The sequence below is a fragment of the Trichosurus vulpecula genome, chromosome 4 (assembly GCF_011100635.1).
Source record: "Trichosurus vulpecula isolate mTriVul1 chromosome 4, mTriVul1.pri, whole genome shotgun sequence".
In the NCBI taxonomy this organism is placed as follows: Eukaryota; Metazoa; Chordata; class Mammalia; order Diprotodontia; family Phalangeridae; genus Trichosurus; species Trichosurus vulpecula.
The window spans coordinates 321,446,690-321,471,457 of record NC_050576.1 but is presented as its reverse complement, the minus strand read 5'-3'; the positions used below and the strand labels follow the sequence as shown (position 1 = coordinate 321,471,457).

Sequence of the window (24,768 nt, the reverse complement as noted above, 5' to 3'; positions counted from 1 at the left end):
ACTGAGTGAAGTGAGCAGAACCAAGAGAACATTGTATACAGTAACAGCAACAATTTGCAAAGACCAACTTTGATAAACTTAGCTCTTCTCAGCAATGCAATGACCTAAGGCAAATCCAAAAGACTCATGATGGAAAATGCTATCCACATCCAGAGAAAGAAATATGGAGTCTGAATACAGATTGAAGCATACTATTTTCTCTCTTTTGTTTCCTTTCTTATGGTTTTTCCCTTTTGCTTGATTCTTCTTTCACAATGTGAATAATGTGGAAATATGTTTAATATGATGGTATGTGTATAGTTGATAACAGATTACATGCCATCTTGGGGAGGGGGAAATTTAAATCTCAAAATGTTATAAAAGTCAATGTTGACAACTAAAAATAAATAAATGCATGAACGAATGAACAAATAAAGATGCCTTAAGTTTCTGAATACTAGTATTAGTTTTCCAGTCTATTAGGACACAGAAATGATTGTGGGTGAGATTCCAAAATAACATAAAAATCACTCTATATAAACCTCTCCATTGAGCTCTAATAATATAAATGCTGTCCTGCCTGAAATGTACTGGAAACTCCCACATAAAGGATTTTTCTAATTACAATTGATAGAAGTCCTGGCATTTATTAAGTTCTTACTTTGCAGGTTCAATAGAAAGAAAAATTGAGCAATATGTCAAAATAGTTATAATCTTTTAATTTTTAAAATAAAACTAAAGTAAGAGAATCATTTATCGGAGATATGACTTTGTTTGAAAATAAAAATATTGTTCAGCATTGGAAGAATTTGAATTCCCTACAGGGAAAAGTTGTCTTTTTTCAGGTGACAGATCTATGATGCTTATAAGCCAGGGATGGGAGGTTTGTGTGGGTGATTATTTCTAATGGTATTTTTATACTATAAAAACATTTTACTGAAATAAAAGGATTATTCTTTGGATCCAGCTTATGATTGACCTTTATAGACTTTACCATGCTAAGGCTTTGTGTGATTTGGGTATCCACTATCCCCAAATTGGTTCTCTCATGATCCCCTTTTGGAATCTGGAAGTGACATGAACCTATCATGGAAGATCATAAAGTAAAATAAATCAGTTGTCATTTACATGGTAGTCTAACATATGGAAGACCCTACATTGCATACACTATATCACTTAATCCTCACAACTCATTGAGTTAAATACTGTAGGTGTTGCCATTGCTGTTTTATGGAAGAAGAAACTGAGGCTCAGAGAAATTAATAATCTATAGATGAAAACTTTGAAGGCCATCTCATCCAGTCTCCTCCTTTTACAAATAAGGAAAATGAAGTCCAGAGAGTATAGGTAATTTGACTTTAGTCACAGAGATAGTTTAAGTCAGAGTCTGGATTAAAGAAAAGACCTTTGAGGACAACTACTCTTATTCCTATGGGTTATAGTTGAGGAAAATGAAGCACAGGGAGGCTTAAGTGACTTACCATCAGAAGTGGCATTAATAGGAGGTCAGATTTGAATGCTGGTCCTCTGATACTATAGACAGTGCTTTACTCACAGTAGCAAAATATTCTATTACAAAATGTTGCCAATTGAGTGTTAATTTAATGTAAAGTACTAAACAGAAACACCAAATAGACTGAAATCTAATCTCTTAAAATAGGAGAGTGGGATCACGTGTTGAATGGGGAACCTAATGGGAAATGCATAGACACCACAGGTAATACTGCTAAAATTCAGCATTTCTCAGGTAACTCCAAATCAATGCATCAAGGCGGCCTTAAATTAGTTTTATTTTTAGAACCCAACACAAAACTAAGATTTTTCTCTAAGGTTTTGCACATGACTGATTTCTCTGTCCCAGATGCTGTGAAGAGAAAGAGGTTAAAATTATTCATTTGGGGAGATGTTATTCTCAACATGCTACTCTACTGATTAATGGGATTTTTTTTAATTTTAATTGAGACTATAACTTCCCTACCGAGATTTCTCACTCCTACACAAGGACTCTAACAATATTGACACAATTGATAACACTGTTCAGTGTTATTTTTTACAAGAAAAATCACTCACTAATCAAATTCAGATTTTTTCCATGACAAGTAAAATTTGAAAATAGATTTACTCATAGCACTAAAGTCAGCACATATATTTGATTCTACTCAATACTCAAATGCATCTGTGATTACATTTATTTGGTAGTTCCCTCCAGTGATGCAGATTTCAACCCCTCTACACCTGCTCATCCTGTGGCACTCTATGTTGTCCCCAAAAAATGTTTGCTGCAGATTCACTTAATATGCTGGAGGGCTTCCTGACTTTCTCAGTATTTCAAGAACCGCAGTAAAGCACTCTTGGCAGCCAGTTATCATCCCTCACTTTTGTCATGTAACCATCCCATCTTTCCTATCTCTCATTGCTTGATGACATTTTTATTCATGTTTTATGTTATTAACATTTTAAAATTTCCTAGCCATAACAAAATTTGTTTCATCTATACATTTCTAATGCAGTGGCCTAATGTGGTCATGATTTTAAGCTGATGTATTTGATGTAAAGGAGAATCAGTACTTAAGAATCTAGAGGAGTACTAGACTGTTATGATACTTTTCTTCAGCACTGAAAAGAGTCTGGAATGAGATTACCAAAAGTTAGACTTTATTGATGGGGATTTTAGTTACTGTAAGACTAAAAAACATATATAATACCAAGGTACTAATCTAAAGTCATAGTATCAATTATAGCACTATAGCAAGGGCTCAGTATATAGTGCAATAGGTTATAGTTTTGATATTTATTAAAATTCTGACTTCCCCAAAGCATATTTGCTTTCAGTCTTATCCTAATTCTATTTGTCCTTGAGTCAGTAATAATTCAATTACTCTGCATTTCAGTTGTTCTCTCTCCTAATACAATATTTGGCACAGATTGTGCCCTCAATAAGCATTAGTGACTCAAAGCTTGATCAACCTATCATATAGTTCATCAGAAGAGCTATATATTTATCCAAGTATTTTTTTGGCTTGTGTGTAGTAAAAATGGATGTGGCTGGCAAACTGTGAAGGTGTCTCCTTGCCTCTTTTGACTTTTGTGGCCACACTAGGTAAATCCATTTTATGGGGAAGAAAGGCATACTGATATTGGAGGTAGTAACAGATTAAACAAGGGTTTCCAGATAGTTGTAGTGAAAATATAGTATATTCAGTGCCTAACAAGGAGAGACATGGATCCCAGTGGCTATCCTTAGGCCAGGAATAAAGCTGTTTCTACTGTCAAGACAAGGCGTCTCAGAGCAGGGTATAAAAATATGCGACTACTCAAATCATATAACTTTAGGATATAACTTTCTTTTAATTTTTTTTCCCAGAGTGGACACAAAAAGAGACAGTGTTAGTCTCTTGCAGCATAAAGAGCGAATACACTGAGAAAGAGAATGAGGTACTGAATACATTTTTAGATGTAGCTTGATGAAAGCCTGAGACTACTGGTGACACTCCATCTGAAGAGGTTGTTAGCTACTGACATAGAGCTATAAATGAGGAGGAGGAGAAAGTAAAAATGAAAGAAATCTACTGCAAAGAACAACCCAAACTGAAGGGTAAAAAAAGGAAAAGAAAAGGTCAGGAAGGTCTTACATGCTTAGATCCTCTGAAGAAGAAATTTTGAAAGAAAATAAGCCCAGGAAAAAGAAGGGAAAATTAAGGGAAGAACAAAGAAAAAAATGAAAATATAATGCAAAGAAGAAAAAGAAATTTAAAGAAAAAGGAAAAACCTTTATTTTCTGAAGTCTCAATCTTTCTGTGGTAGCTGAAGCAGCCCAGGCTTCTGGCATTATTTATGAAAGAGATAAGAAGGATTTGACCTTCAGGCGTACTGCATAATTGGACTTGGTATTAAACCCCATACAGCTTCTACATAGGCACTTTTTCATATAAGCAGCCAAGCAGTATGTACAAAAGCACAACTGGGAGGCATGTCAAGGAAACACAAGTTGTGTTTCGGTGTCAGACTGGGAGAGGGAAGGGCCTTATTAATCAATGTTATAGGTATAGTGAGAGACCCAGAAATTTCAACTTCAACTCGCTCAGAAAATAATTAAATGGACAACACATACACAGAAGAAAAATTCAATAAGACAAAAAAACATACTTTGGTTTTTAGCAAGGCAATTCATGGTATAGTACATACAATACAATACAATACATACAATAAGGACTATTATTTTAGAGGAAAGGGAGGTTGCATTAGACTAGTGGACTGAAAAGGGGGCTTGAGAAAATCCTCGAAGGAATCCTTAAAAGAAGGTAATAGCTGGTTTGAGGATGGAAGGGGACAATATTCCAGCCAAAGGCACAGCAAGAACCAATATACAGACATGGGAAAACATAAGATGTGTTGGGGAGAGGAGGTAGTTTGGGAACAACTCTGTCACTTGGAGGACACAAGAGTTAAGCCTAGAAGGGAAGATTATAACAAATATTTAAAAGACAAATAGGGAACTTTGTGATTCGGACAAAAAAGAGGCATTAACCATTGAACATTTTTGAACAGATTGCTACATGATGAAAACAGTGAATGAGATTGATGTAGCTATGGTGCATAATCACGCGTTAAATATTTGTTGACTAAGGACTTCCAGTCACTTGATTCTTTTTAAATTTGTACAGTTTATTCTGGCTATATGACTGTCTGCTGAGGCTCTCATTAATACTTTAGAGCTTATTCCACATTCAACATGCCAATCCCATCTTTAGATCACTTACACCCTATGCTTTCTTTTTTTCTTGCACGCCACAGGATAGTACAGGATACAATCATGGAACTATCCTGATCTATCACTTTAAAAATTGATGTCATTAGGGGATGAGGAAGGGAAGCATTCTGGGCATGGAAGAAAACCATGAAACCAAGAAAACCATGAAAATGCTTGGAGCCAGGAGTTGTATTGTTTAAGGATTATAAAAGGAGGCCAGTGTCATAAGATTACAGATACATCAAGGGTAGGCTGCTAAATTTTTAGCAGTCAGCTGAGAGGAGAGCACTGATAAATGTTAAACAACTGCTTCTCTGTATAAGCATATCTGTGTACACACACACAAACACACACACACACACACACATACACACATACAACACCCTTTCAAGTTTAGTCTGCATTACTATTAACATATCTATCATTTTCTTAAGTCTAGACAGTCAACAAATAAATCAAGCCTGATTTGTATAAAAATGCCATTTAATTTTTTAATGATTTTTTATTTGATAGTTTTTAGTTTTCAGCATTGATTACCACAAGATTTTGAGTTACAAATTTTCTCCCCATTTCTACCCTCCCCCACACTCCAAGATGGCATATATTCTGATTGCCCCATTCCCCAGTCAGCCCTCCCTTCTATCACCTCCCTCCCCCTCCCCCCCATCCATTTTCCCCTTACTTTCTTGTAGGGCAAGATAGATTTCTATGCCACATTGCCTGTATATCTTATGTCCCAGTTGCATGCAAAAACAACTTTTTTGAGTATCTGCTTTTAAAACTTTGAGTTCCAAATTCTCTCCCCTCCCCACTCACTGTCCCTAAGCAGGCAAGCAATTCAACATAGGCCGCACATGTATCATTACGCAAAACACTCCCATAGATAGTCATGTTGTAAAAGACTAACTGTATTTCCCTCCCTCCCATCCTGTTCCCCTTTCTTCACTTTTCTCCCTTGACCCTGTCCCTTTTCAAAAGTGTTTGCTTTTTATTACTTCTTCGCCCTATCTGCCCTCCCTTCTATCATCCCTCCTTTTTATCCCCTTCCCCCTACTTTCACGTGGGATAAGATACCCGAGTGTGTATGTCATTCCCTCCTCAGATCAAATGTGATGAAAGATTCACTCATTTCCCCTCACCTGCCCCCTCTTCCCTTCCAATGAACTGCTTTTTCTTGCTACTTTTATGTGAGATAATTTACCCCATTCTATCTCTCCCTTTCTCCCTCTCAATATATTCCTCTTATCCCTTAATTTAATTTTATTTTTTTAGATATCATCCTTTCATATTCAACTCAACCTGTGCCCTCTGTCTATGTATATTCCCTTCAACTACCCTAATACTGAGAAAGGTCTCATGAATTGCACACATCGTCTTTCCATGTAGGAATGTAAGCAAAGCAGTTCAACCTTTAATAAGTCCCTTATGATTTCTCTTCTTTGTTTACCTTTTCATGCTTCTCTTGATTCTTATGTTTGAAAGTCAAATTTTCTAGTCAGCTCTGGTCTTTTCACTGAGAAAGCTTGAAAGTCCTCTATTTCATTGAAAATACATATTTTGCCTTGAAGCATTATACTCAGTTTTGCTGGGTAGGTGATTCTTTGTTTCAATCCCAACTCCTTTGACCTCCAGAGTATCATATTCCAAGCCCTTTGATCCCTTAATGTGGAAGCTGCTAGATCTTGTTATCCTGACTGTGTTTCCACAATACTCAAATTGTTTCTTTCTGGCTGCTTGCAGTATTTTCTCCTTGATCTGGGAGCTCTGGAATTTGGTGACAATATTCCTAGGAGTTTTCTTTTTGGAATCTTTTTCAAGAGGTGATTGGTGGAGTCTTTCAATTTCTATTTTACCCTCTATCCCTAGAATATTAGTGCAATTTTCCTTGATAATTTCTTGAAAGATGGTGTCTAGGCTCTTTTTTTTGATCATGGCTTTCAGGTAGTCCAATAATTTTTAAATTATCTCTCCTGGGTCTATTTTCCAGGTCAGTGGTTTTTCAAACGAGATATTTCACATTGTCTTCCATTTTTTTATTCCTTTGGTTCTGTTTTACAAGATCTTGATTTCTCATAAAGTCACTAGCTTCCACTTCCTCCAATCTAATTCTTAAGGTAGTATTTTCTTCAGTGGTCTTTTGGACCTCCTTTTCCATTAGGCTAATTCTGCCTTTCAAGACATTCTTCTCCTCATTGGCTTTTTGGAGCTCTTTTGACATTTGAGTTACTCTATTTTTTAAGGTGTTATTTTCTTCATTACTTTTTGGGTCTCCTTTAGCAAGTCATTGACTTCTTTTTCATGATTTTCTTGCATCACTCTCATTTCTCTTCCCAATTTTTCCTCTACTTCTCTTACTTGCTTTTCCAAATCCTTTTTGAGCTCTTCCATGGCCTGAGACCAATTCATATTTTTCTTTGGAGGCTTTTGATGTAGTCTGTTTGACTTTGTTGACTTCTTCTGGCTGTATGTTTTGGTCTTCTTTGTTATCAAAAAAAGATTCCAAAGTCTGAGTCTGAATCTGGGTCCATTTTTACTGCCTCACCATGTTACCAGCCAACTATGTGACCCTTGAGCTTTTTGTCAGGGTATGACTGCTTGTAGAATAGAGAGTACTTTGTCCCAAGATTTAGGGGCTGTGCTGCTATTTTCAGATGTACTTCTATACAGCAAGCTCTGCCACACCAGTGCTCCTCCTCCCCCAAGAATCCCCAACCTGGACCGTGACCCAGATCCAAGCAGGCTCTGCACTCCCGCTCTGATCTGCAGCTTAATTCCTCCCACCAGTTGGGCCTGGGGACAGAAGCAACTGCAGCTGGAGCTGTGGAAGCAGCCCCAGATCTGCACGACTTCTACACCCCCAGGGCTGGGGCCAACCGTGCACTCTTTTCACTCTCTTCCAGCAGTATTTCCCACTAACCTTCTCTGTTTTCTTTGGCATTTGTGGGTTGGGAAGTCTGGTAACTGTCACAGCTCAATGATTCAGGGCCCTACCGCCTGTCCTGCCCTGCTCCTTGTCTGGTCGGTCCTGGCCCAGCCCACACCTGGCTGTGCTCTGCTCTGATCCTACCTCCGTGTGATAGACCGTTCCCAGAGACCATCCAGGCTTTCCTGGGCTGCAGCTGTGGTTCCCTCTGCTATTTTGTGGGTTTTGCAGCTCTGGAATTTGTTCAGAGCCATTTTTACAGGTGTTTGGATAGATCTGGGGGAGAGCTTAAGCGAGTCTCTGCTTTCCAGCCACCATCTTGGCTCCACCCCATTTAATTTTCACCATGATTAATTCCTATTAGTAATTTTCATTAAATTTTCATTAAAAAAATCTCAGCACCACAAACTCTATCGCAGTGATTTAAAAACCTTTCCAGTCCACTAATCCCAATGTTCTTTAACCTCATTCTTCTCTCAATCTCCTAAATATCGTATGTGTGTCTTCCTAAATACAGCCCCTTCCTATCTTTCCTTGATTATTACACACCATTTCCCTTCCCCCATTTCAGTATAGCCAAACTGGTTTTCAAGCAGTTCCTCACACATGATAGTATCACCATCTCCATTCTGCACATTTGCATTGGCTGTCCCCCAAACCTGGAATGAAATGCCACGTGAAGTTAATCAAAAGAGATGGAGGAAGGAGACAAAGAATATGGTGGAAGGGACAAGTAGAAGGATTAAATGGGAGCACATGGAAGGCAGAAAACATGGTTTGGTTAGACATTTCTGAGAGATTAAGTGGAAGATGTGATAGAGTTGAGAAGTTTTACTCAGAAACTGAAAAGTTAAGGAAAGCAAAAGTTTACAGGTTAGGTAGAACACAATATTAGTAGAATAGCAGGAACAGCCTGAGTTAGATGATCATGCTGCCTGTGAATGAAATAGTCATATTTTCAGGTAAGTCAGATGCCACTTCAGTGTTCTCTATAAGATTGTGGTATGGTGGTGCGAATATACAAACCATTTCATGGGAGACAATTTGGAGGAAGCCTCTGACAATAGTTGAACCTCTTGGAATGCTGATGTGATAAGATTTGAGTTAGAGAACAATATGATCTCACAGCAGTTGTGTACTATATTGTGGTTCTACACTATATGACATCGAGGTACCCTCCAGACCATTCCTAGCAGGCTAAGTTGCTTAATTTTAGGATGATGGCACTGGCTATTTTGAGAAGGAGACCTTAGCAACAGGAAAAAAACAGAAGAATCATCAAGACACTAGCCTTTATGGAACACAGTTCAGATTCCCTGCCTGAGAGGGTACATACCCAGAGTTTATACCATAGAACAGGGCAGATAATGCAGTATATGTGGGATAACTGATAAATTAGTACCAGTTGTGAAGATTCAAATTGCAGAATTTGAGATTAGCCCTCACCCTGGGGTTAAAGTGAATTGTAGTGATACGATTTCTATTTCTAAATATTTAAAAGTAATATTATATATAAAGAGAGGCCAGATTGAAACAATTCTCTCTGATAGTCTAAGATCCAAAATCACAAGAAAAAAAAAACCCTCTTGCAGGAGAGAAATCCAGGAAATTTCAATCCTACACCTTTTACTGAATTCATGAATGCAGCTTCCTTTAGAGACTTAAACTTTAATACCTTAACCATGACATTCCAGGTGCTATGATCAGGCCATTAACTAATGCTGATCAACATCCAGACAGTTTGATCACTTATTTCTTTCAGTTCTGAAGTGAGCATTGCTGATGTGAAACATATACAATACTGAACTGATTTTTAACAGTCATAGTCTGTTAAACCACGCAGCAGTAGAGATGCCTTAGGCTAGCCTAAGGTCAAATCCATTAGTACATGCTAAAATCATCAATAAATGATAGATTTTTTTATTATCTTTTAATTAAACTCCCTGTGTCAGTGTATGAATTGTAAATTTGACCTTTGGTATCTAGCTACCTTGTTATGCGCATGTGGCATTTTCTCTTGGTAGATTTAAAAATCAGAATTTAAAATTACCTTCCACATGGTATTTTAAAAGTCAGGGCCTAATTGCAGTAGGCAACTGATTTTTAGGCAGCATTGTAATAGCTGTGGTAGAATACATATTCATATGTTATAATATAGATGGCCTATATTGATATGCTCTGGAATTACAGAAATTTAGCCAACAAGCACTTAAGGGGAAAATACAAAAGAGAAAACAAAAAAATACTCTGACATAATTGTTGTCCTTAAATAATTTTACTTGCCACTATTAGATTTTGTAACAGAATATAGAAAGTGCCTGACCCTAGCCTGGCACTGATATGTGCCAGGGTCAAAAGCTACAGAAGAGAAATTCTTCAAGAGCTTCTGTAGGTCCCTGGAGAATGCGGCTGCTTCTAAATCGCTCAACTGGGGAATTGACTTTTTTCTCTTAAGAATTCAGCTACAACGATTATCTTGCATTTTCAACATGGGAAAACTGCATATGCTTTTTTAATGGCTCCAAACTCCCAGAGGATTGTCTCTTCTGACCCACCATATATTTACATGATTAGGTAAATAAATCTTGTTGTATAGTAAGGCTATATAGACTCTGCAGGGAAATTCCCATCTGTTGTTGTATTCTTAATGTGATCTTGAAGCTAGACTTCGAATTAATAGTCCAGGACAATTATTACTAGCCTGAGAAAATTTTCAACATGCTGTCCACCCTTAGGTTATGTCTACATGTGTAAACTAGTTATGTAGGTTTAATTAACCTAACTTTTAAATTTAAATCACGGCTGTTCTTTGATGAATTTTAGTCTATTCTTTTTTCTCCTTCCCTGTGTCTCTCTCTTCCTAATCCCTCCATCAGGCATCTCTCTCTGTCTCTCTCTCGCGCGGTCTCTCTCTCTCTCTCACTCTCTCTCTCTCTCTTTCTCTCATTGAAAAAAAAAAAAAAACAGGGAATTCAGCCCAAACCCTCTATCGTTACCAGTATAGCCATGCAAAGATCAGTATCTTTCTAGGCAATCCACATGTCTCTTCTCTACTTAGTCTGAAAGTCATCTCACGCAGAAGGTTCTATGCCATTCAGCCACTAATAGATTTTCAATTTCAACCACTGTATATAAATTGGCATTTCCTCTTTAGATACTACTTCTAGGACAATAGTCCTTTTTCCTTTCCTTCCTTTTACTGCTCCTTCTGAACCACAGATTTCCAAAATACTAAAACACGAAACGCCCTGATGAACTAGAAGTAAATACATAGGCATATACACCCACACCTATACATATATGATTCATGCATACCCAGGTCTGCATGTGTATATGTATATAAACATATAATACATATATACATGTACCACACATATGTATGCATTAGTCTATTTGTATTATATATGTGGCTGTATGTTTCTGTCATATATAGATGCATGTGTGTGTGTACACACATACATATGTATATACTTTTATTTTAATAAAGACATTTGTTTTATTTGACAACATTAGATTTTTATGCCACAAGGACACAGGATCCTCCAACACCCTTGATTTTTTCCTCAGCTCTTCTGCTGAAGAACTTTGCCTTCACGATGACTGGCTGCTTGGGGAGTTTCCCTTTTCCTAGAACTTTGTAACATAGCCCGACCGTACAAAATGAAGGATAGGGGCAAGCCCCTCCTTGTTTTTGGCGCATTAATCCTGGTCTGCTCACTGACCAGTGTCCACAGCTTATCAAGGTTGGCAGTTGGGCAGTAGCTTTGGTTCTTCTTCAAGTGGTAATGCCTCATACCCACTTTCCCAAAGTAACCTGGATGATATTTGTCGAAGTTGATACGGTGATGGTGCAGCCCCCTGCATTGCCGCAACCCCCGCAGTGCTTCCGGCGCTTGCCGATGTGCTCGTGCCAGTGCCTGACGTGCCGGCGGAGCTTCCCTGTCTTCTTTAGTCTGGAAGGCATGTTGCCGGCTGCCGCCAAGAGAGAAAAGGAAGCTTAGATGCATATATTCTTGAGGTGAGTAATCTCAGGTTATGGATAATACTAGGTTAGATATGTTTGAGATGCAAAATGTAGTTACTTAAACTAACTTGGTGGTTTTATGCATGCAAGAAGTTCTTTATAACAAATGTACCTTCGATATTTTCTAGATGGCTGAATCCTTAAATCCTAATCCTTGGTCTCACTGAACCCTTCTTTTGGCACTCTTTGCCTTCTCACCATCCTCCTCTGAAATCCAAAGGAATCTAGAAACTCAGACTGTAAAATATAGTGAAATACATGCCATGTCTGTATCTCATTTCTATCTATGTAAACATGCATATATGTGTATCTTTAAGCTGGAGTGCGAACATGCACATGTTCAATCATTTCAGTTTTGTCCAACTCTTTGTCACTCCATTTTGGATTTTGTGGCAAATATACTGGAGTGGTTTGCCATTTCTTTCTCCATCTCATTTTAAAGATGAGGAACTGAAGCAAACAGGATTAAATGACTTGTCCAGGATCGCACAGCTGCTAATTATCTGAGGCTAGATGTGAACTCTGGAAAATGAGTCTTCCTGACTGCAGGCACAGTGCTCTATCCACTTTACCACCTAGCTAGCAAACATATGTATGTAATTTTATCTATGATATAGAAACCTGCAACAAACACTGGGGATATACAGTAATTTGGGCCCAGATTTGGACATGTGTAAGAAAATATCCACTTCCCTTAAGTATGCAAACTTCCCTTTAGCCTATTTCCTTAAATCCAAATATCATCTCAGTCATACTAAATTACTATGAATCATGGAATACCACAATAACAGAAAAAAAAAAGAAAAAAAATCACAGTTGCAAGTGGCTCAAAGAACAATGGAAAACGCATGGTGATCTCAAGCATCACATTACCCATGATTTGTAGGTTAAAAGAGCCCTAAAATACATTATCATGACCACTTATGACTGGAAAAGAAGTAGGTTTGTGTGTTGGGAAAATGACAGATAACAGGAAGATACCATTAGTGCTGTGTATGATTTACTGTGTTTCCTTCAAAGAACTATGGTAAAGCTTCTAGTATACAAGATGGTTCCTGGGGTAGGGTGTAAGAAAATAAACAAAAATTACACAGGGTGGAAAGTATAGATGGGTTTGATCTCCAGTAGGAGAAAGAGCCATGACATTGATGAGGTTGCACATCTGTTTAATAATATCATCATGGTGAAAACAAATCATGTAAGATTGTGATCATTCATGGCTGAATTCTTAAATTCTGTAAAGAGATTCACTACTTAAGTGCTATTTTTACTTTATGATTTAAATTTCATTAAAAAAGGAAATAGCCATATTGGAAAAATGTTTTCTAGATATTTTTAGTACAACAATCTTTAAATTAAGCCCTATTATTTCAATAGCTTCAAATTCATATTAAAATAAAATGATTGGAATATATCTTCTTCATAAAGCCAGTCATTGCTTAAGAAGGGAATTCTATTTCTTTTGCATTATTGTAGATGTAGTGAAAAAATACCTTTTAGAAACTTACGAATGAGAATTCAAAAAACTTTAATCCATAAATTAAACAAAAAGTTTCAGACATTTCATGCTGATCTATGAAACTCTTATTAAGTGCCTATTTTGTTTAAAGCTTCTAGTATAAAGCAGATTGAGAAATGGATTATATATAAGAAAACTGAAACCTGTTTTTCATTAGACTTTGTCTCTGAAGTCTGAGAACTTAGGTTCAAATCCTGATTCTGATGTAACTACTCATGTATTCCTGGGCAAGTCACCTGAATTCCCTGGAACTCGGTTTAGATTAGTTAGTATCTGAGGGTCTTTTCAACTCTAAACCTATCATTTTATCAACACCTGCAGGACAATAACCCCTCCAAGAGACTTGACTATAATTACCATGATTGTAGCTAGGCCTTAAAGGTTCTCAGTGAGACAGGAAGGTGATTTACATACTTTGATAAAATCAGCTAGGGCAGAATTCACTTGACATTTCCAGTGAGTATAGTTCTTGAAAAAGTGGAGATTGATCCAGCTTTTTAGAAATGGATCTTATTGGGTTGCTAAAGTAGTTGATAAAGGTTGGATTAATGTTGCCTGATTTGTTTTAGTTGCCTAGACAAAGCTGAAATATACACAATGAACAGTGACTGCCTTATGAATTTCCTTTAAAAAAATACTACTGTGAAAAGTATCTATTAATTATGTAAGGGAAATTATGGAGAAGGATTTCGTCAGTCCACCCTTAACCTAAGTATTTTGATAACGAGGGTCCAAATCAGATTTACGATTATGTTAAATGTATGGGGGAGTTATATTTTTAAATTTTTAATTAGTATTACATTGTCATACTTCAGTAATCCAATTCTTCAATACTTAAAGGTTCTGTGGTTTTGTCAATTTGGGTACTTAATCTATGGATAAAGATCAGAACATTTTACATATCAGTAAGTCTTTGTGTTGCTGTGGACAAGAATCGTGTTATTGTTCATCCTTCTTTTGTGAAGAGGACCAAAGACAAGATAGGTGATATCTTGACTTCTATATGAATTAGATTTAAGTAAGGCAGAGTTGTACAAAGTTGTTAGCCTCACTCTCTTTTCCTGAGTCATTGAAGTCCCATTGTCAGGACAAAAGTTAAGATGACTGGTGATGGCCCCTTACCTAAGGACTACACAGTGTCTGCTTCCACTGCCTTCATTGCTGTTGGAATAAATTTATCTCATCTGCCTATTTCACTGCAGGAAGTCTTCACATCCTTGGAGTAGATATTTCCCTGACTCATTGATAGGTTTGAGGCCTATTGGTTACCTTCAGCCTGGTTTAGCCTGTATGCCAAGATGGTGTTATTGCGGTGTGCTCTGTGAGCATGCTACAACTTCTCAGAGCTACAGGTGAGAGTTGGATGCGAAGTGGATAGTAAAGGTGGATGAGCAGCCCTTAAAAGTGCTCTGGAAAGCCTTCATAAAGAGCTCAGTAATGAACTCTCTCTGATTTTAGGCAGACAGATTTTTGAATACCAGCTGTATGTTCTATTAGTAGATTCATTCTCAAAGTATTTTCTTCTTAGTAGCTGAAGGATGCCTTCCATCTACCAGGAAGGATCAGAAAAAGATGTTAGAGAACAAAAATGAATCTTAAGACTATTTGAATAGGTTTTTTAAAATTTAATTTAATAAAGGGCTGCACTATGGGTTTCGGGCATTTGCCCTGGCAATTTATTGAAATCTTAAAAAATGTAAAGCAATGTGAAATAAAGCTATCTTTTAGAAATCTTAAATAAAAATAATTTTATTTTTTCTGTATGATAGGCCTTGTAACAATTTAAATGTATGTTTATCTACAGAATGTAATGTTTTTGAAGTGCAAAAAATAGCATCCAACTCTTGAAGCCTCTAATTTTGACCTTCTGTTTGGACATGCACCATCAAATCTAATATTTGAAAACAGCTGTGATAGTGGAATTTCTCTGGCAAATTGCCCAGTGTCACTTCCATTACAATAAGTAGATGTTTTCACTGAACTGAAGAAAAGTGATTTTGAAACTCTGCAGTAATTCTCTTAAGCCCTTGCTCTATAACCCCGGAGAAGCATGATTTCAAGTTCACTCCAGCATTAGATCTTTCTCTTGGAACTTGCCTTCTTGAAAGTCAAGACATTTTAGTGAGAGAATTTGCTCAGCAGATTTATGGGAGATTTATTATTATGAGATAAATGGGAATTAAATTAAAAACTAAATCAGCCAAAGTTTTAGATTACTGTTATTTTTGGTATCAGGAGGACAATGTCACATGTCCTATAAAGATCCATGATTGCAATTGTTGATGTAATTATATACTGAAAACAAAATTTTAAATGAATTTTTCAATTTTCTGTCATTTAAATGATTAGATTAAAACCACATGAATTGTATATTAGCTATTCTCGTATGAAACTTAGTCACTGATAGTTATAAAAATCATATTTAAAACTTTCTTCATATGACAAAATTAATATGCTTGCTTCCCTTAACCTATGTTTTTGAAATATTTTCTAAAAACTGATTTACCATGAATTGAAACTGAACTTATCAAAGATTATATTTGCAACACCAATTTGCATTTATATTTTTATTTATTTTCCTTTTTCCTTTAATCTATTTCTGACCTGATTCATTTAATAGTATTTTAGTTTATTATTGCTATGAACTTTCTTATGAAATATATAAGGAATACTTGTTTCTTAGTTTTTTTATAACTGCACATGAAATCATTCTGTAATGCTAATGAATTTATAGTTCTTTCTGGACAATTTATAGAAGCTTTTGCAAAATCATGCTTCACTAATTAATACAATGGCACCTAAAATCCACATAGTTGCCTCTTGTTTGACTTTAAGGAGTTTATTTTTAATGAAATATTATGAATTTAGTCACTATTGATCTGAGCCCCAAGTTAAGAATAATTCTGATATTTAGGCAAAGATTGGGTGATCTGCCTAATGTTACATTTATATCAATCTCTAATTAATCTTTGGTCTCATTGTGATTGAGGCAAAATTAAATCTGCTAGAAATAGTTGGTAATGAAATAGCAAATTATAATATCTGTGGGTAGACAAACATGGCAAAGGAATTTGGGGGAAAAGCAATCATATCTCCCCTTCTCTGCTATAGCTTGATATCTTATCATATGTATATATATATATATGTATATGTGTATATATATATATATGTATATATATATATGTATATGTATATATGTATATGTATATATATGCAGATATGTACATACACACACACATACACATATATACATATAGTATTAATTTAACATCTGCTTCCCATATCCTATATGTTTAAGAATATTTATGATCACTTGGGTTATAGGGAGCAGGACCATGAATTATCTTGGTTCTTGGTTACCCCACTAGTGAGTCCTTGAAGTAATGTCACCTTATATGCAATCTAAGAGCCTCCCTTGCTTCTACAAAGGCAAACTTTGTTCTGACATTGAAGGCATTTCATTAACAAGGTGTGAAATTCTCTTAATAAAACTAAGATCTTGGTATTTTAAAAATATTTGCTTTTTCTGGGTATTTAATTCACATAGAAACCATTTCATAGATGCTTCACCAGCAAGTCAGTTCATCTGAGTAAGCTACGAAGGAAGGAAAGAAGGAAGGAAACATACATTTATTAAATGCCTATTATATGCCAGCACTATGCAAATTACTTTACAAACATTATCTTATCTGATACTCAACAACCCTGTCATGTTAGTATTATCATGATCCTCATTTTAGAGTTGAGGAAAAAATGAGACAAACAGATGTTAAGTGACTTGCCAAGGGTCATACAGCTAATAAAGTCTCTCAGGATAGATCTGAATCCAGGTCTTCCTGACTCCAATCCCAGTACTCAAAAGAAAAAGAAAGTGTTGAGGAGTGAGACAGAAACAAACAGGCCAATCACACACAAGTAGACCTTCAGAGAGCAATCTGCTCCAGGGAATCATATGATCTTGGGAGCTATATGCAGTAGGGAACGATGTGTACCACAATGTTCCCATCAGGAAGCGCTATGCATATAGTAAGGAGCCTTGGAGTCCAGAGGCACATGTCCCAGGGATCCATATGGCACCATTCACTAAATCTGTCGCTCTTCCTTGGTACACCTCTAACAATATAAAGACCTGGTAATTAAATTATTTGGCTCTTATTACCAACTACCTATTATTACTCTTATGGTCTCATTATAGGTGTTCTTACCTGAACTCTTTAACCCTTTTATCTCATCCTTCCTAATATTACATAGATCTAATAAATACTTTCCAAAGCTCTTCAGTTGATTCTTTTTGTTGTTCAGTCAGGTCAAACACTTCATGACCCCTGTGTGGGATTTTCTTGGCAAAGTTACAAGAGTGGTTCGTCATTTCCCTCTTTAGTGGATTAAGGCAAACAGAGGTTAATTGATTTGCCCAGGGTCACACAGCTTGTAAGTGTCTGAGGCCACATTTGAACTCACGTCTTCCTGACTCTAGGCCCGGTACTCTAGCCACTGAGTCACCTAGCTGCTTCAGTATAAATTTACTATAAATTTAAGATCTTCTGACAAATTATTTAGTAAAATTCATACAGAGTGTTGAGTTGAAACCATGGGTTAAAATATAGGCTTTGTTAATGCCTGGTGAAATTGAACAAGTCAACAAGTCTCTACCTTTCAGAAATTGCTTTATCATCTATAAAATGAGGATGACTGAACAACAACATGTTCTTTAAGTTTTGTCTTTGGGACCACAAAATGCCTCATCCATAGTAAATGCTTAACAAATGTTTGTTGAATTGAATCTTTAATATACTTCTAGCTCTAAATCTATAAGTCAATGATCTCTCTTGCTATCTTTATTTCCTTATCTCATTCTATCATCCGTTCCCCAATACAGTTTATACACCAGGTAGACTGGACTATTCTGTGTCCCACAAAACACATGTTGTGCTCTCAAACACCCATGTCTTTTTTCTACATACGTGTGTGTATCAGCATCTCTTATCTGTCTAGCTACTTAGATAACTGTATCAGGCATTGCCTTATTCCTTTTTTACTTTGCCAAGTTTTAGCACATGCACATGTATATACAGACAGACATATATATGAATACACACATATATGTATGTAAGTATTGAAAATACAAATAGAATGAAACAATCACTGTGTGTGTGTGCACATATACCAAGTTATAGATACATGCATTAAAAAAATTTTGTTTTGTTTTGTCTTTCAGGCCAATTGAGGAAAATGCCTGATGCTTCATAGGAAGAAAAGGACTCTAAGAAGGTAGCTAGCTTTAAATTGTCAGATATTTTCACTAGAAAACCAAGAACTAGTTGAGCTTGCCTTCCGTCAAAATGATCTCCTTAGGTAGGAAGCTGTCAAATGTATCTTACTAATACCAAGCATTATTATGAAAGGTATGAAAACTTGTAAATTGTTTTTGAACACATTTTTGAACACTTATTGTGTACAGTATACTGTGATAATTGTTAAGGGTCCAAATACAAAAATTAAGCAATCTTAGTCTTTAAGAAGCTTAAGTTTAATAATGGGTGGGGAGTATTGGTAGGAGTAGTAATGGCAAGTACAGATCAATAAATGAAAAGTAATTTAATGAGAGATACTTTTGACTGAATTTTTAAAAATACATTTTTCCCTAACTTCTTAAAAGATCCATGATTATATCAGTTATTGTCATACAAACCAAAAATATTACAACCCCTTAGCTGATAGCTTAATAAGTTTTATAGCCAAATGTTTTTCTTCTGTTAATTAGCATCTCTGAATTTAAACAGGTTGGTTCCTGGACAAAGGGGATATAGTGTATCCTTGGTCACCTTTATGAAATGTTATCATTTTTGTGGGAGACGTGAAAAATTTTATTCTACTGAAGTATCTTTTCTGAATCAAGGACTCTTCTAAAAACATAATGTGTGAAAGAGAAGGGAAAGCAGACTTTACATGGGGAAAAATCAGGGAAAATTCGCTGAGTTTGGAGATGGAGTTTCTTGTGCAAGGAACATCAAGGAAATGTTAAAAGAGAAGAACACCTTAAAAATGGCCCAATTGGGAGGAGGGTAAGATGTACAAAAATATACTGAATAAAATAACTCCTTGAAAAACAGAATTGGACAAATGGAAAAGCATAAAAGTTCACTGAAATAAGTCATTAAAATTTGAATTGAGCAAGAGGAAGCTAATTACTCCATGACACATTAAGAAATTTTTTTAAATAAAAAGAATGAAAAATATTGAAGAAATATGATTTCATTAAAAAAAAACTCACCTGGAAAATAGATCAAGAAGGGATAATTTAAGAATTATTGTACTATCTGAATGCCATTAACAAAAGAGCCTAGACATCATCTTCCAAGAAATTACCAAGGAAAACTGCTCTGATATCCTAGAACCAGAGGGTAAATTAAAAATTGAAAGAATCCACTTATTCTGGAAAATGATTTGGAACTGTACCCAAAGGGCTATAAAACTCTGCATTGGTGCATGTTGTGTCCACCACTAGGTCTGTATCCCAAAGAGATCAAATAAAAAGGAAAAGAACTTCTACAAGGACCTCTATAAAAACATTTATAGCAGCTCTTTTTCTGGAAGCAAAGATTAGAAACTGAAGGGATACTCATCAATTGGGGAATAGTTAAGAAGTTGTGGAATGTGATTCTGATAGAGTACTACTGTTTTTGCTTGTCCTTCCTTCATCAGGAACATGATGCTATGACTTGCAAGTGAATTGGATTTAAGTGAGGGAGGGCTATGCAAGGTCACCAGCCTCACTTTCTTCTCCTGAACCACCTGAATCCAGTAGTAAGACACAGATTAAGACTACTGGAGATGGCTCCCGATAAAGTAATGTAAAAAATTACTAGGGGGGTGGTTTCAGGGACAAAAAAAGAAAACATGGCAAGACCTATACAAAGTGATACAAAGCGAAGTGAGAACAACTAGGAGATCACTGTGCACAGCAGCAGCAATATTGTAATGATGATCAACTGTGAAAAACTTAGCTACTCTGATCAATACAATGTGACCCAAGACATTTCCAAAGTACTCATGATGAAAAGATGATATACATCTCCAGAGAGAGAACTAAGTCTGAGTGCAAATTGAAGTACAATTTTTTTTCACTTTTTAAAAAAAAGTTTTCTTGAAATAAAGCTATAATGGCAAAGTTTTTGCATGATTTCACATGCAAAAGAGATATTGCTTGCCTTTTCAGTGGGTGGAGCAGGATGGGAGGGAGGAGAGAATTTGGGACTCAAAACATAAAAAAAAGAATTTAAAATTTAAAATAATAAAAAGAAAAGAATTTAAAATAATAACCTTGAAAAAGATATCTGATAAGTTAATAATGGTTTATAATCCTGAATTAAGGGTGGGCAGGAATGGATGGGTTTGGGATCTGTATCATTGGAGAAAACCTACATGAATGAAACCTTCAATGCATTTCCATTATTGGAAAATGAAAACCATATTGGTTCTGATTCCTCCCTCAATATTCCCTCAAAAACAAACAAATAAATAAAACTTCATAACAAAGCTTTTGAAGGTCAGTAGTTTGGACCTTATGGTTTCCAGACTGTTCCTTGAAAAGTATACAGGAGTACTATTCATGGTTATATGTAATCCACTTTCACAGCAGCTGCACAACAAAAAAAACAGTCAATCAACAGCTCCATGTTCCCAAGGTCTATGTGCTTGTGTGAACTAGGAATGAATTTCTAGGGTAAAAGAATATCTGATTATCCTAATTTCCTACCAAATAATAAAATCATAGTCTCTCTGAGTGTAACAATGATGTTGCTAGCAGCTGCTGTGGCTATGTAAGATCAACAACAAGAGCATGTAGAAGGGCTGTCAACACAAGTTCTTTGATCTGCTTTTCTAAGGAAAGCAACTTTAAGGGGTTAACAATCTCAGTTTAATTAAACATAAATATATCATTCACTTAGTTTGGGGGAAAAGATCAGCCCCCTGAACTTCAGGGCAAATAAAAACAGAAATTACAAACATACATTTTAAACAGCAAATAACACAAACCAGTCTATCCATATGTGACAACAATGTTGCTAGCAGCTACTGTGGCTGTGTAAGAACAACAACACACAGGAAGGGCTGTCAACACAAGTTCTCTGATCTACTTTTCTAAGGAAAGCAACTTTAAGGGGTTAGCAATCTAAGTTTAATCAAAAATATATGTATCATTCATTTAGTTAAGGTGGAAAAGATCACAACTCCCCCCCCCCCACTTCAGGGCAAAAACAAACAAATTACAAACATTGACAGACCTTATCTGATTCAAATCACAATTCATAGTTGCCAGAGAAGCACCAACGTCTGAGTTACAAAGCCAGGGCATGGCTTCAACAGCTTGCCCAGAGTTTCATCACCCACATCCTTTCAATGAGTGTACCCCCAAAAGTGAAATACTGACCTTCCAGTACATATATGGTGTTCAGGGCCCTGAGGGCTCGAGCCTCACCATTTAGGGTGTGAGAAATCACTAACACCATAGTGTGGGAAAGCACCACATCATATACAAATCAATGACTCAAGAAGCATTCCAAGACAAAAGATCCCACTTCACCTGCTCCATTCAAACAAAGGCCAAACTCATCAAAGTCACTTAAGAGAAGAACAGCAAGAATTCCTTCCGTGATTACCATTACATCATAGCAATAAATAGTTACCAGAGAAGCATCATACACATGCTTGAACAGCTCTGTTTACATTAATGGGGTCAGTTAAAAGTTGTCTTGGATTATCAAAGCTGGGGAGGCTTTTTTAACGGCTTGCACAGAATCTTGTCACTCTTTTAATGAGTGTACCCCCAAAAGTGAAACCCCAAACTTCCAACACATATACTCTGCTCAGAGCCCTGGGGGCTCAAGGGTCACCATGCAGGGTATGGGAAACCAAGGTGTGGGAAAGTTGTTCAATCACTCACTAGTACCACATGTATGCACATCAGTGTCTTTCAACCACCCCAGAACTGAAAAGTGCTCCAAGACAAAAGATTCCACTTTAGTACCATTGAAACAAAGGCCAGACTCATCAAAGGCACTTGAGAGCCCTAGTATCCCAAAAGAGAAGAACAGCAAAAAGTCCTTTTCTGATTACCATTACACTGAGCAAGAAAGGACTTTGGGTACATATAATACAACTCGCTCATTTTACAGATGAGGGAAACTAAGGCCCAGAGAGAAGAAGTGATTTGCCAAATTGTAACACAGCTAGTTAGTAATTCCCAGGTCTCTTAACTCCTGGTTTAGATTCTTTCCACAGAGCCATACTACCTCCCTATATTATGGCTAGGAGCTCTCTTTTGTTGTGCCAGAGTTGAAATTTTGCTGTTAGGATTTTAGCAAACTTTTATTCCTAAGTATGAAGTTTTATTCTTAGGAAAATATAGGGCATGGGAAGTCAGGAAGACCTGGCTGGCTTCAAGTCCTTTCTCAGACATTCAGGGAGAAGGGAAGAATAAGCATTTAAATAGCACTTACTAGGAGAGGATTCTGGGAAGGTGGCCTAGTAGGTCAAAAAATTCCAAGCTCTCAAGATTTTCCCGGACAAAAGAGATAAAATAGCACCTGAGGGCAAACAAGTGGGTAAAAATAAATAAGAACAGGGGCATGACCTGGGTCTTCCTGAGACATTTTGAGAAGATAGAAGAAAAATCCCAGGAGAAGGTTTGGTCCCAGTAAAGAGTAAACACCCCCAGCTTAGAATCCACTTTAAAAATAAGCAGCAAGCCCTGGCGTTAGTTGGTTTGAGAGGCTGCCTCAGCCCCAGCAACAGAACTTTACACCTGGGATAGTGAGGGGGTTGGGTGTCTGATCGAGGGAACCTCTGCTCATAAGGAACACCAGACCCAGCTGTGCTGCTGAGAGAGGAGGGGGCTAGAAGGAACCAGCACATGCCCAGTGAGTGCAGAAGCCTTGGGGCAGAAAGCCCCTGGCTGTGGACACTAACAGGAGGTTGGAGGTTTGGTTTTAGTTCCAGCCTAGAGAGAACTGAAGATTTGGGGCAAGAGGCACCATTCCCCCAATACCCCAGATGATTACAAAAGTATTGGGGCTCCAGCCAAAAATATCATACCCTGCAAAGTTAAGCATAATCCTGAATGAAAAAAATTAACATCTGATCAACTGTCGGATTTTCAAGGCTTTGTTAAAAAGAAAAACCTGAACCTAATAAAAGATCTGACATATGAGAGCCAAGAGAAATATAAGGTATATATCAAAGACTGATTATAAGGGATTCACGAGGACAGACTGTTTACTTTTTATATATGTAAAATGCAAAACGTATGTCTTAAGATTCTTATTAACAACCAGATAGCTCATAAGAAAGATTGGGGTAAACCTGAGTATGATATGAATTTAAAAAGTAAAACCATTTAGGAACAGCTAAAAAGAATAATTATTTTATATAAATGAGGTGCAAGAGGAAGAATCAATACAGAGGAATTAGATGAGGGAGGAGGGCTGGTAGTTCTAGTAACCTACTGTCTTTGGGAGTGGGTTTAAGAGGGAACAATACATATATATTTAGAAGAGTATAAAAGTCTTAAATTCAGAAGAAATAAAATGGTAGAGGCATAAAGAGGGAGGAGAGGATAAGGGAGGGACCTTTAGAGGGGAGGGTGAGGGAATAAGTAAAAGGAGTGTATATAAGTGTGTTTGGATTTATGGGCATAGGAGGATAGGGGAGGGATCTTTGGAGGGGGATAGGGAAGTAATAGGAGAGCAAGGTAGTGGGTAGATGTAGAGAGGCAGGAGGGATAAGAAACAAGAAATATGAAGAAATGTAAAAAAGATCAGGAGTAGAACTTATTTGGTAAAGTATATGTCTATTGTCAACCAGAAAGTTTGGTTAAAGGAGGCAAACAAGCTAGGTGATATATAAATTCATATTGTTCATTCCCTTAAAGCTAGCAAAGCTAACACGTACAAGGAGCCAAAACATAAGTTCTGACTGTCTGACAAAAGAATGATGACCCTTAAATATGTTTTAGAACAATCCCAATTCAGGGTCTGTATGACACTCAAATTTATGATCTCTATGTTTAAACACAGTATGAGAAAAAGAATTTTATTAATTGAATACGTGGTAAATACAATAAGATGAGTTGACAAAGTGTCAATTGAAATTATGACCCAGGACATCTGTATTTTCTTTACCATTAACATACCATAATATAGTATATGTCCATAATACATTAAGATAAGAAAAAGTTCCATTATTCAAGATAGTGTCCCAGGTTAAGGGTCTCATGCTTAAAGGCCATAGACAAAGGAAAGAATGCTCTTAAGTCAGCCTCATTTGGCCTTGTTGACATAGGAAGAGGTATTCTCTGAATTTACTCAGAGAACAAAGAAGCTGTTAGGTTCAGGCTCTTCTGGTTGATTAGTTCAGGCTCTGGCCCTTATTAAAGTTATTAAATTGATATTAAATGATTATCACTATATATATGTATATGTGTATGTATATATCTGTAGCTATAGAGGAACATATCCAAACTTAATTGTAGCCTAGGGGAGAGGGAGAAAGAAGAAAGTAAAAAAAGTACA

General features: G+C 36.6%; 1 pseudogene; it reads right to left on the bottom strand.

Annotated features, from left to right (window-relative positions):
* Positions 1–11,169: 11,169 nt before the first annotated feature.
* Positions 11,170–11,616, bottom strand: LOC118848491 (annotated as a pseudogene).
* Positions 11,617–24,768: the final 13,152 nt, after the last annotated feature.